Source organism: Dendrobates tinctorius, unplaced genomic scaffold, assembly GCF_039654945.1.
Source record: "Dendrobates tinctorius isolate UK_male_01 unplaced genomic scaffold, ASM3965494v1 ptg000022l, whole genome shotgun sequence".
NCBI lineage: Eukaryota > Metazoa > Chordata > Amphibia > Anura > Dendrobatidae > Dendrobates > Dendrobates tinctorius.
This window is the reverse complement of record NW_027361690.1, coordinates 98,809,783-98,823,280: the sequence shown is the minus strand read 5'-3', so window position 1 is coordinate 98,823,280 and position 13,498 is coordinate 98,809,783. Positions and strand designations below refer to the sequence as shown.

The 13,498-nt window shown below is 47.1% G+C and overlaps 1 long non-coding RNA gene across 1 annotated transcript in view; it reads right to left on the bottom strand.

The window, feature by feature from the left end:
• The window catches only part of LOC141083991 (uncharacterized), a 49,667-nt gene extending 44,560 nt beyond the window's left edge, over positions 1-5,107 (bottom strand). Inside the window, exon 1 of the long non-coding RNA XR_012230893.1 lies at positions 5,014-5,107. This is a non-coding gene — a long non-coding RNA (uncharacterized lncRNA). The remainder of the gene's footprint in view (positions 1-5,013) is intronic.
• Between the last annotated feature and the right edge of the window lie 8,391 nt (positions 5,108-13,498).

Sequence of the window (13,498 nt, the reverse complement as noted above, 5' to 3'; positions counted from 1 at the left end):
TGGAACCTGGCTGCCCCAGGGGGCACCGATCTAATTGCCATGTTTGTGTGAAAACGCAGTATTACAAATAGAAATTTCTGCACAAATGAACAAGTAATTTTGTCTTCTTGCAGTATGATAGATTGAGGAAACCATCTACACTCAGAGAACGAGGCAGGCGTCAGGTGACTCCATGGATTATTTGTTATTCCAGTCCAAGTGGAGAAATGTCTAAAGTTTCTAGGTGAAATTACACTGCTACAACAGATATATGAGTTTTTGTACATTTAATTGGAAAATGTCCATATCTTGCGTATAGCAATCCTGCCCAGACGGCAAGTATGGCAGCAATTTACTGTATGTATTTGGCCTAATCCTTCTTATGTGCCTATTTACTTTGTCCTTGACATTGAAAATTTCACTCCCCGTCCTACCATGTAGTCTGGATTTTATTCCACTGGGTCTTGTTGCCTTTCCTTTCTTCAGTGTGTAAAACCACTTTTTCAGAGTTCTTTGCCTTTCAGAGCTTCATCTTATCTGGATACCACGCTAACCAATTACTCGTTTTGAGAATATTTCCCTTGAGCCATAAGATGTACTAAGCTGCCTTCTGTCATCAAGTTCTGTTCAGTCAAACTTCTTACAACCTCAATTTATATCATTTACGGTACTTAATAACAATTTGTGGCTCCACATCTTAGTGTGCATGCACAGATGTGTACCTGTAATGAGGAATTATTATTTAACGGCTATCGGCTAGATCTCTGGGCATGGATGAATGATCTGTAGGAAGGTCAATCTTGTGCAATCCTAGTTAGGTCCACCAGGGTCTTCTCCTCAGCTATATTTATCGCATCAAGCCATCGGATTGCTGGTCTTTCTCTTCATCATGATCCTTCTATTCTTCCGACCATGATGTCCTTTTCCAGTGATTGCTCTCTTTGTATGATGTGTCCAAATTTGGCAAGTCGCAGCTTGGTGATCCTTGCTTTGAGTTATTTGTCTGGATTAATTTGCTCCAAAAGTGATTTGTTTGTGGATAAAGAATAAAAAAAGTTGATCAGAGGGACCATGCAGATAGTTCAGGGACTGAACAATCGCTGTACAGTTTGCATCTTGTCACCAACATATCCTCTGTTTAGACTGGAAGATGTTCTGCCAGCTATGATGATTTTAGGGTCTGCGTAAATGGTCTAATCAGTTGTAAGGTAGCGCTTGTTATTCGGGTAGGGGATACTCGCTTAGCAGCAAAATAATCAGATCCAGCACAGGTTTTCCGTAAATCATCATCAGTTCATGCGGTTTATTCAGGCATCACAAACCATAAACAGCCACAGAAAGTTCATATCAACAGCATAGCGTCCATGACAGAGCTCCACTCTGTTAAGCCTGTACTCACACAGGTTATCCAGTGTCCAATACGCAGGCTTTCTAGCCTCACAGTTCTCACCCCGTCAGGGTTACCTCATGGCTGCTTCAGCTCACTGCAGACGTTCATTCCTTCTCCCCGGGAACTGTCAGACACTTGCAGCCATTACTCACAGCATTCACGTGCTGTCAGGAAAGCAGCCCTGTCCTCCAGACGAGACCTTCCACAACAGGACCAACCGGGTCCCAGCATTCACTCCATGTGACCTACCCTGGCCACGCTATATGGTCCGTAGCCACGCCAACCAGGTCACATGGCTATGACCTCATCACATGTCTTTCACACACTCATATACACTTTACTATGGCATTCTTAAACACACCCCTGGGTGGATTTGTAGGTAGCTGGTCTCGCCTGTCACACCAACCACCTGAAGGCTTCTCCCTAACACATTGGCACGAATGATCAGCTCTGCTGATCAGCACATAATCAAGCCTTCATCTCAAGGCCACCCACCTTGAGATACATTACGCTCATTCAGCATCCTACTCCTATCAGGACACTGGAAATGCTTATATGCCTGTCCTGGGAACCCACACAGTGCCCCCTAGCGGACACAGTGGTCACTACACCACACAGTTTACGAGCTAGTGTTTGCGTTTTCATAAATTGATCAGTTATATGTTTCCTGAGCCAATGATCGTGCACAAGCATTTATATGAATGACTGTTCAGCCAATCATCTGTCTGTGTTAAAGGGCCTTAAATCTTCACTGATTTTAACCCTTTAACGATTGCCGATATGCCTTTTAATGGTGGCAGTTAAGGGCTTTCTTCCTCATTGCCGCTTTTTAACGGCTGAGAAATAAGTGGATAGCAACCCCCAGCATCGGAAAATCTCTGAGGTTTCAGCTACTGAGGGTAGCTGAGATCTCAGAGAACATGATTCGGGTTGGTTTTTACTGTTCTCTGTCACATGATCTATATGATCTCTGTTATTCACTGAATAACGGCAATCACAAAAAAAGTCAGATTTTCCATTCATTTTTCTCTCCTCTGATATGATCTACCATACAAAAGGAGAAAGAAATGGGGTCTCCAGAGCCCATCCAGTACCTCCACCATCCCCAGATCCTCCTGCTTTGTCCCCACCACATCATCTGCCTGGATGAAAATGGCGGGAGCATGCTCACTGTTCCCGCTGAGATCTGCCAGCCATTACCTGGTCAAAATAGATTTTTCCTATTGGTTTATTTTGATCACTGTGATAGACCATATCACAGTGATCAAAATAAAGTAAAAATAGAAAATCAAGCCCCTTTATCAACCCCTTAGTTAGATAAAAATAATAAAATACATTTTTACATTTTTTTCACATTCTTTGCAGTTATTGTTAGGGTTGGGGTAAGAGTTGGGGTTAGAGCTGGGGTTAGGGTTGTGTTAGGGTTAGGGTTAGTGGTTGGGGTTAGGGTTGTGTTGGGGTAAGGGTTAGGGTTAAGGTTGGGATTAGGGGTAGGGTTGTGGTGCAGTTAGAGTTGGGTTCAGGACTTTTTTAGGGTTGGAGTTAGAAACTGTTTCCACTGTTTAGGCACATCAGGGGTCTCCAAATGCGACATGGTGCCCACCATCAATTCCAGCCTATTTTGAGTTAAAAAAGTCAAACGGTGCTCTCTCCCTTCTGAGCCCTGCCATGCACCTAAACAGTGGATTTCCCCCACATATGGGGTATTGGTGTACTCAGGATAAATTGTCGAACAAATTTTGGGGTCCATTTTCTCCTGTTACCATTGTAAAAATAAAAAAAAGTTTCGCTCTATAGTAATTTTTTTGTGAAAAAAGTTAAATGTTAATTGTTTTCTTTCCAAATTGCTTTAGTTCTCTTGAAGCACATGAAGGGTTAATAAACTTCTTGCATGTGGTTTTGAGCACCTTGAGGGGTACAGGTTTTAGAATGGTGTGATTTTTTTGATATTTTCCATCATATAGACCCTTCAAAGTAATTTCAAATGTGATGTGGTCCCTAAATTAAATGGTTTTGTAAATTTTGTTGGAAAAATTAGAAATCGCTGGTCAACTTTTAACCATTATAACTTAACAAAAAAATTATGTTTCCAAATTTGTGCTGATGTAAAGTAGACATGTGGGAAATATTACTTATTAACTTTTTTTTATGTGACATGACTCTGATTTAAGGGCACAAAAATTAAAAGTTTGAAAATCGCAAAAATTTCTAAATTTTTGCCAAATTTCATTTTTTCAGAAATAAATGCAAGTCATATCAAATAAATGTTACCACTATCATGAAGTACAATATGTCATAATATGTGAGTACACTATATACTAAGGGACTGTGCTATACATAAGAAGTGAGTACACTATATACTAAGGGACTGTGTTATACATAAGTGAGTACACTATATACTAAGGGACTGTGCATTAAATAATAAGTGAGTACACTATATACTAAGGGACTGTGCTATAAATAATAAGGCTACATTCCTGTAGGGATAGCTAATACTAGAGAAGAGAGAGAGAGGATTCAAAAAGATTTAAATAAACTGGAGAAGTGGGCAGCAACTAACAGAATGGTTTTTAACAGGGAGAAATGCAAAGTACTACATCTGGGCAATAAAAATGAAAAAAGCATATATAGAATGGGAGGAATAGGGCTAAGTGACAGCACATGTGAAAAAGACTTGGGTATACTAATAGATCACAGACTGAATATGAGTCAACAGTGTGATGCAGCAGCAAAAAAGGCAAATGCAATTCTAGGATGTATTAACAGAAGCATACAGTCTAGATCACGTGAAGTAATTATTTCCCTCTACTCCTCTTTGGTCAGACCTCATCTGGAATATTGTGTCCAATTTTGGGCACCACATTTTAAAAAAGACATCAACAAACTGGAGCAAGTTCAGAAAAGAGCGACCAGAATGGTGACCGGTCTGCAAACCCTGTCTTATGAGGAAAGGTTGCAGGATTTGGGAATGTTTAGTTTGCAAAAGAGAAGACTGAGAGGAGACTTAATAGCTGTCTACAAATATCTAAAGGGCTGTCACATTGTAGAAGGATCAACTTTATTCTCATTTGCACAAGGAAAGACTAGAAGCAATGGGATGAAGCTGAATGGGAGGAGACACAGATTAGATATTAGAAAAAACTTTTTGACAGTTAGAGTGATCAATGAGTGGAACAGGCTGCCACGAGAAGTGGTGAGTTCTCCTTCAATGGAAGTCTTCAAACAGAGGCTGGACAGACATCTAACAGGGATGATTTAGCGAATCCTGCTTTGAGCAGGGGGTTGGACCAGATGGCCCAGGAGGTCCCTTCCAACTCTACGATTCTATGATTCTATGTATCCATGTGCAGTGTCTGTGTGCTACCCACTTTTATAGACACAGCAAGAATGTCCTATGCTGATCCTCAAAATCAAACCAGAACATAACATTCTCAGATCTGTGATTTTCATGTATGTGTGAGTGGACCTATAAAACTCTACGAGTCCGTGTGCCATCTGATAAAAAAATCTAGAAGCACATGGACATTTCACACAAATATGAGAATGTAGAATAAAGGATTTTACAGATAACATTATCTCTCCATATCACAGAGTGCAGATACAGAATAATATCAACATCCAGACACTTACTGCTGACATCTCACCTAATTAGAGCAGCTTTCTCCTGTTTCTTCTCCATCTGGTCAGGCCTTCATGTCGACATCTCCCAGCCATGACTCAGTCTTGTCACAATGATCGTCACAGCCCTGAAAATAACAAGGTCACATACATTGTATACATACTTGTGCCTCCCCCTTAATACAGATATGTTCCTCACTTTTAAAAATATAAAGTGGTAAGCAGCGATGTGCTCCCCATTAACTGTAATCTCCTCCGCCCAATAATATAAATTAGTCTGTTTCTGACTATTTAAATGTAAGGCTATGTGCACATGGAAAATATGCAAGGCTTATAGTACATGCAAAGTGATTTAGATCCTAGAAGTCTCATGCACGGGCTGCTTATTTTTTCCTTTGCAAATTTGCAGCAAATTCACATCTGCATAATGTCATTTCTTGCAGCGTATTTTACCCATACTAATGGGGGAAAATACGTAACAAAAGCATGACAAAACATTGCCAAAAAATAAATGTGTTTTATGCATTGTCCTTCCTGCCAACACATTAGGATATGAATTTTCTCCTGCAAAACCTGAACGTGTGCACATAGCCTTAGTCCATGTCCTGTGTCCCTCCAATCAGTATAAGTCCTTGATAACATCATAATCAATTTGGGGGTGGGAACAGATGCAATCAGGTACTGAGCATCCTCTGCCACCTTCCAATACATTACTACTGGCTAACACGGTGCAAAGATATACATCTTTCCTGTATCATAGTCCCTGACAGCGTCTTTTCCACCTTTCAATTCATTATAAAGTGTCCTATGCACCTTAGCACCTCCTCTCCCTAATAAATTTTAATTCCCCGATAGCATCAAAATGAATTGTGAGATGGGGGAGGACACTATCAGGGGCTTAGCGCCCTCCTCCACCACTCAGTTCATTTCACATCCATATCTAATGTCCCCTTCCTATTCATAAGTCCATTATAAGTCTCCCTTGCTCCAATTCCAATCCCCCACATCCATCATTCTCCTCTCCACCATTCTCATTATTGCCCTCTCTATGACCTCCATCATTGTCCTCTCCACCACCCCAATCATTGTTCTCCCACCATCTCCATCATTGCCCTCTCCAACACCAAAAACATTGATTTTCCCTACCGCTCCCATCATTGTCCTCTCTCCCACCACACCATTGTTATCTTATATAATAATACAATACCTTCATCATTGCCTTCTCCCCACCACCCCCATCATTGCCCTTTCCACCACCTCCATCATTGTCTTCTCCCCACCACCTCCATCATTGCCTTCTTCAACACCCCAATCATTGTTCTCCCCCACCACTCCCATCATCATCCTCTCCCCCACCCCATCATTGTTCTCCCCCACCAATCTTTGTCCTTTCCACCACCTCCATCATTGCCTTCTCCTCCACCACCCCCATTATTGCCCTTTCCACCACTTCCATCATTGCCTTCTCCCCCACCACCCAATCATTTCCCATTCCACCACCTGCATCATTGCCTTCTCCCACATCACCCCATCATTGCCCTCTCCACCTCCATCATTTCCTCTCCACCACCCAATCATTTCCATCTCCAACATCCAAATCATTATTCTCCCCATCACTCCCATAATTGTCCTCCCCACCACCTCCATCATTGCCTTCTCTCCACCACCTCCATCATTGCCCTTTCCACCACCACTATCATTGTCCTTTCTACCACCACCATCATTGCTTTCTCCTCCACCACCCCATCATTGCCCATTCTACCACTTCCGTCACTGCCTCCTCCCTCACCACCCTCATCATTGCCTTCTCCACCACCTACACACACACACACACACACCACTGTTCACTTCCACACACACAGACACACATAGAGTACCACTAACCTCTTTGCACAATACCCGCCAGCTGCAGCGCGCACACACACACACACACACACATATACACACTCACTCACACAGAGCACAACTCACCTCTAAGCACATTCCCCACAGCAGCAGCATCTTCGTCGCAGGCATCTTCCACTCTCTGACACAGAAGCGTGCTGAATGATGACGTCATCCAGCTGTGCAACTGTGACAGGAGTGCAGGCAGGAAACAGGATGGATCCTTGCAGCTCCGCTCCACTGTCATTTTCTCCTGTATGCAGCGGAGTCTCATGTAGGCAGCAGAGCTGCAGGGATTGCTCCCTGCCTGGCATACATGAGGGCAATCTGGCCAGGGGCCCAGATATACAGGCCAGATTGCCCTCAGTGTTAGCTGCCCTGCAGGGGCTCCTCTGCATCTCCGTGCCCCTGTGCAGCCGCACCAGCTGCACATGCGGTATGTCCGCCCCTGATCTACCCTATTATTCATCTTCATCAGCTGAGCAGTGCAGACTTTAATATTTGCTTACTTCATAATTATGCATTCTACATGTGTATTTTCAATGTATGATATTATTCTGCCAAGCTTATGTTCTTTTACCAAGCTTAGGTTCAGTTAGAAGACAGCTCTTTAGTTTTGCATGTTTATTGTATGAGATAATCGAATCAACAGCCACTTACAGATCTTCTTAATATCCTTTGGGTATGTATGCACAAGCATAACAATTTTTATTATTGTAGTGCCTATTCTATCTATATAAATAAAGCTGAGTGTAAGTATGTGTGTGTGTGTGTGTGTGTATGTATCAAGCCACACCCACTCCACATAGCCCCACCCACTAGCGGCTGGAGAGTGGGGTTGCAGAGGGAAAGTGCGGGATGCAGGTAGAGAGCGGAGCTGGGAGCGAAAGAGCGGGACACGTATGGAGAGCGGGGTTGCAGAGGGATAGAGTGGGACGGCACGTGGAGAGCAGGGCTGTGAAGGGAGAGAGTGGGGCTGTGGAGGGAGAGAGCAGGCCTTTGGAGAGAGAGTGGGACATGGATGGAGAGTGGGGCTGTGGAGGGATAGAACAGGATGGCGGGTGAAGAGCAGGGATGCAGAAGGAGACAGCATGATCACGGAGAGATCCGGGCTGTTAAGAGAGAGAGTGGAAAGCTGGTGGAGAGCTGTGCTGCTGAGGGAGAGAACGGGATGGCGGGTGGAGAGCGGGTCTGCGGAAGGAGAGCGAGCGTGAGGGTGGGGAGAGAGCAGGGCTGTTAAGAGAGAGAGTGGGACTCGGGTGGAGAGATGGGATGCGGAGGGAAAGAGTGGGATGGCGAGTGGGATGGTGAGTGGAGTGCAGGGCTGCAGATGGATAGAGCGGAATGGCCAGTGGACAGCAGGGCTTAGGAGGGAGAGAGCGGGACGGCCAGTGGAGACAGGGGCTGCTGAGGGAGAGAGCGGGGCTGTGGAGGGAGAATGAGGGACGGCGATTGGAGAGTGGGGCAGAGGAAAGAGAGAGCATGATGGTGGATGGAGTGGTGGGCTGCGGAGGGAGACAGTGGGGCTGCTGAGGGAGAGCGCGGGACGGCCAGTGGAGACAGGGGCTGCGGAGCGAGAGAGCGGGATGGTGGATGGAGAGCGGAGTTGCTGAGGGAGAATGCGGGACGGCGGGTGGAGAGCTGGGCTTCAGAGGGAGAGAGTGGTATGGCAAGTGGAGAGCGGGGTTGCGGAGGGAGAAAGCCGGACGGCAGTTACTTATTATGCCCAGGCAACGCCGGGCTCTTCAGCTATTTCTTGATAAAGATGAACAGCTGAGTTGTATCTGACAATAGGTTCAGTAGGATACATTGCCTAAAGTTGTTCAAAGTCACCAATATAGGAAAGATTGGCCAACAATCTAGTGTGTATGTGAGCCTCCAAACTCTCCACAGATGTCATGTCGGACGCTGTTCACACCACAGCATCCGGCAGGCAGAGGTAGTTCCACCTCCAGCCACTATAGCCTCAGTGGCGCCGGCCTGATCTTCAGGCTCTCGGGGGTTAATCCTGCTGGAGACCAGGTTGGATGGTTAGTCACGCCCACGGTCTTTAAATAGTCATGCTGGCCTATGGGCGTCGCCGATTATAGCTTGTGTTTCATACCAAGTGGTTCCGGTCTGGAGTGGAGGTGTTCAAGAGAGAGAGATTCATATCTGGTGTCGTATGATCCGTCGTTATCCTTTCTCCTTCCCATATTTGTGTTTAGTTGTGCCCTGTTCACATTACTGTTTATTCCTGTGTGTGTGCGGCGCAGTGCAGTTTAAGTTCTCCCTGTCTGTCATTATTTGTGTGGGAGCTTTGGTGGTGACTTCTCACTGGGTGGAGGGTGGAGGGTTAAGTGCAGGGCTGAGCAGGAGATAAGGAAAGGTCGGAGGCTCAGGCATTTGCACCTTCAGCAAAAACCCTGGGTTGAGGGTCAGACAGGGTTTCCCCTAGTAAAGGGACACCACAGGGGCCCCGGGTATTTCAGCCTTAGTTGAACTAAGCCCCCGTGACATTATAATCGGCCCACATTTTTTCAGGAGTCCATGGATCCCATGGATTCCATAACCCGCCAGTTGGCGGCGCTGTCCATACAGGTCTCCGAGTTGAATGGGGCAGTTCAGCAGCAGGGCCTGGTAGTAGCAAAGGTGCAAACGGCATCTGCAGGTATCGGTGCAGAGCCGAAGTTTCCGCTGCCAGAACGATTTTCAGGCGATCGCAGCAAATTTGTCGTATTTCGGGAGGCCTGCAAATTATACTTCCGCATGCGGCCAATATCCTCAGGTAATGAGGCCCAGCGAGTAGGGCTGGTGTTGTCATTACTGAGTGGTGACCCCCAAGCATGGGCATTTTCCTTACCACCTGACTCTGCTACATTTCATTCGGTCGATAATGTTTTTTCTGCCCTCGGGCTCATTTACGATGACCCTGACCGACTGGCTCTAGCGGAATCTAAAATCCGCGCCCTCCGCCAGGGGGAGCGCTTGGCAGAAGACTATTGTTCGGAATTTCGCCGCTGGGCTGTAGACACACAGTGGAATGACCCAGCACTGCGGAGCCAGTTTATTCATGGGGTATCAGGGAGGGTGAAACAAGCCCTCCTGATGTATGAGACTCCGGCATCATTGGAGTCTGCCATGAGTTTGGTGATACGTATTGATCGCCGTTTTCGTCAGGGGGCACAGGAGACGCTACCTCTGGGGGAAAACAGAGGTGCAGGTGTGGTTGAAGTAGATGAGTCCCCTGAACCTATGCAGATTGCTGGCGTGGCACAGGTTCAGCCTCGCGCTCCGGGAGTCCGGAAGTCCGGAGCATGTTTCTACTGTGGTAAAGGTGGTCATTATGTTAACGTTTGCCCGGTACTACCTAAGAGGGTCACACCGGCGGAAAACTGTTAAGCTCAGAGGGTATGGAGGAGACCCAACTGAGCGTATGCATATCCTCCATGATGGTATCTCAATGTATGCTCCCTGCCAAGGTTATTGTCGCCGGCAGAGAGCTACCTATATCAGTGTTTGTGGATAGCGGTTCCGCCACCAATCTCATAGATGAGGAGTTTGCACACACCGCCGGGTTTAAGATTGAAAAACTTCCTCACCCCATACAGGTGGTGACCATTAATGCTGTTCCCCTCCCTCAAGGGGAGATTACTGAGTTTGTGGCAGAGGTGAAACTCCACATTGGGGTCCTACATTCTGAGTCGGTTACATGTAGGGTCCTCCGTAATCTCCCAGCTCAAATGGTCCTGGGTTTTCCATGGCTGTCCAGGCACAACCCGGTAATTGATTGGAAAACTCAGGACATAGTACAATGGAGTGGTTTCTGCCAAGACAATTGCTTGGCCACATGTGTGTCCGCCGTGACGCCCAGCCTGCCGGAGGCTTTGCAGGATTTCGCGGATGTTTTCTCTGAGAAGGGTTGCTCAGAACTGCCTCCACATAGAGCCTATGACTGTGCTATTAGGCTAAAACCCGGGGCCAAATTACCTAAGGCCAGGATGTTTAATATTTCTGGCCCTGAGAGACAAGCTCTGAAAGACTACATCGCGGAGAGTCTGAGCAAAGGTCACATCCGGCCTTCGTCCTCGCCTGTAGCCGCGGGGTTTTTCTTCATTAAGAAGAAAGATGGGGGGTTACGCCCGTGTCTGGATTTCCGAGAGTTAAACCAGATTACTATCCGTGATCCCTACCCAATGCCGTTGATCCCGGATTTGTTCAACCAGGTAGCGGGGGCAAAATGGTTTTCCAAGCTGGACCTCAGGGGGGCGTATAACCTCATAAGGGTCCGTCAGGGGGATGAGTGGAAGACGGCGTTTAACACTCCTGAGGGTCATTTTGAGAGTCTGGTTATGCCGTTTGGGTTGACCACCGCGCCTGCCGTTTTCCAACATTTTATTAATGATGTCTTTGCTCATGTCCTGGGGAGATTTGTGATTGTATACCTGGATGATATCCTCATTTATTCTAGCGATTGGGACACTCATTTGCAGCATGTTAGGCAGGTGTTACAGTTGCTCCGGGAGAACCAGCTCTATGCTAAGCTGGAAAAATGTTTATTTTTTGTCCAGGAGTTGCCCTTTTTGGGATATATTGTGTCCGCAGCTGGTTTTAAAATGGACACCGCTAAGGTGCAAGCGGTGTTGCAATGGGAGAGGCCGGAGAGTCTGAAAGCACTCCAGCGGTTCCTGGGGTTTGCGAATTATTATAGGAAATTTATAAAACACTTTTCGACTGTCGCCAAACCGCTCACGGACATGACAAAAAAGGGTGCCGATCTGGCGAACTGGCCTGAGGTGGCTATACGTGCATTTGAGCGTCTGAAGAATAGTTTTGCTTCAGCCCCCATTCTGGTGCAACCAGACGTGTCTAAACCTTTTGTGGTAGAGGTTGATGCGTCGGAGGTGGGAGTGGGGGCAGTACTGTCTCAAGGCTCGTCCTTGAGCGAGATGCATCCATGCGCCTACTTCTCCAAGAAGTTGTCGCCGGCCGAACGGAATTATGATATCGGCAACAGGGAGTTGTTGGCCATCAAGCTGGCTTTTGAGGAATGGCGACACTTCTTGGAGGGGGCGGCTCACCAGGTCACAGTTATCACCGACCATAAGAATCTGCTCTACCTGGAGTCGGCCAAGCGTCTGTCTCCTAGGCAGGCTCGCTGGGCATTGTTTTTTACTCGTTTCAATTTTCTTGTGACGTACCGTCCCGGGGCTAAAAACACCAAGGCGGATGCTTTGTCTAGATGTTTTCCAGGGGGAGAACCTCGGGAAGAGCCGGTACCCATCCTCCAGAAAGGGGTAGTGGTCTCGGCTCTCATGACTGAGGTAGAGGCGGAGATTGCCGAGGCCCAAGAGGAGGTACCACCAGGACTTCCCGCCAACAAATCATTTGTACCCCTGCATCTTCGGCCTAAGGTGTTGAAGGAACACCACGATTCGGTACTGGCTGGTCACCCAGGGGTGAAGGGCACCTTAGAGCTGGTATCGCGTCGTTTCTGGTGGCCCAAAATCCGGCAGGACGTGGTCTCGTACGTGGCAGCTTGCATCACGTGCGCTAGGGCTAAGTCACCCCGAACCCGTCCTGCTGGCACGCTACAGCCTCTGGGGGTACCCAATAGGCCATGGACAGAAATCTCCATGGATTTTATCACTGACTTGCCAGCCTCGGCAGGGAACACGGTCATCCTGGTGGTGGTTGACCGTTTTTCAAAGATGGCGCATTTTGTGGCGTTGTCTTCTTTGCCCAATGCTAAGACGTTGGCTCAGGTATTTGTGAAGGAGGTGGTCAGACTCCACGGAGTACCGTCTGACATAGTATCTGATAGGGGTACGCAATTTGTGGCGAGGTTTTGGAAAGCTTTTTGCTCAAGGTTGGGGATCAAGTTGTCACATTCATCGGCGTTTCATCCACAGTCTAATGGACAAACTGAGCGCATGAACCAAAATCTTGAACAGTATTTACGATGCTTTGTGTCCGACAACCAGGAGGAGTGGTCTACTTTCCTTCCTCTGGCCGAATTCGCATTAAATAATCACCGCCAAGAGTCATCAGGAGAGTCTCCATTCTTTTGTGTGTACGGTCAACATCCTCAGTTTTGTACCTTACGTCAGGGTGACTCCGGGGGTGTCCCGGAGGAGGATCAGCTAGGAGCCCAATTGTCATCAGTCTGGAGGCGGGTGAAACAGCGTTTGTTGAGCATGAGTGCCAGGTACAAACGGGTGGCTGACAGTAGACGCGTGCCAGGTCCGGACCTGTGTGTGGGTGAATGGGTGTGGTTAGCTACGAAGAACATAAAACTCAAAATCCCTTCTTTAAAACTGGGTCCAAGGTTTATTGGGCCTTTTAGGATTTCTGCCATCATTAACCCAGTGGCTTATCGGTTGGAACTTCCCGCAGTGTACAAGATACACAACGTGTTTCACAGGGCTTTATTGAAAAAGGTGGTAGGCTCTGTGGACACAACGCCGATGCCACCTCCAGTCATGGTGGATGGCGAGTTAGAGTTCGAGGTCGCCAAGGTAGTGGACTCTCGAGTAGTACGTCGTACTCTTCAGTATTTGGTGCACTGGCGGGGGTATGGTCCAGAGGAGAGGTCTTGGGTTCCAGCCTCAGACATACATGCGGATCGGCTGGTCAGTTCTTTTCACC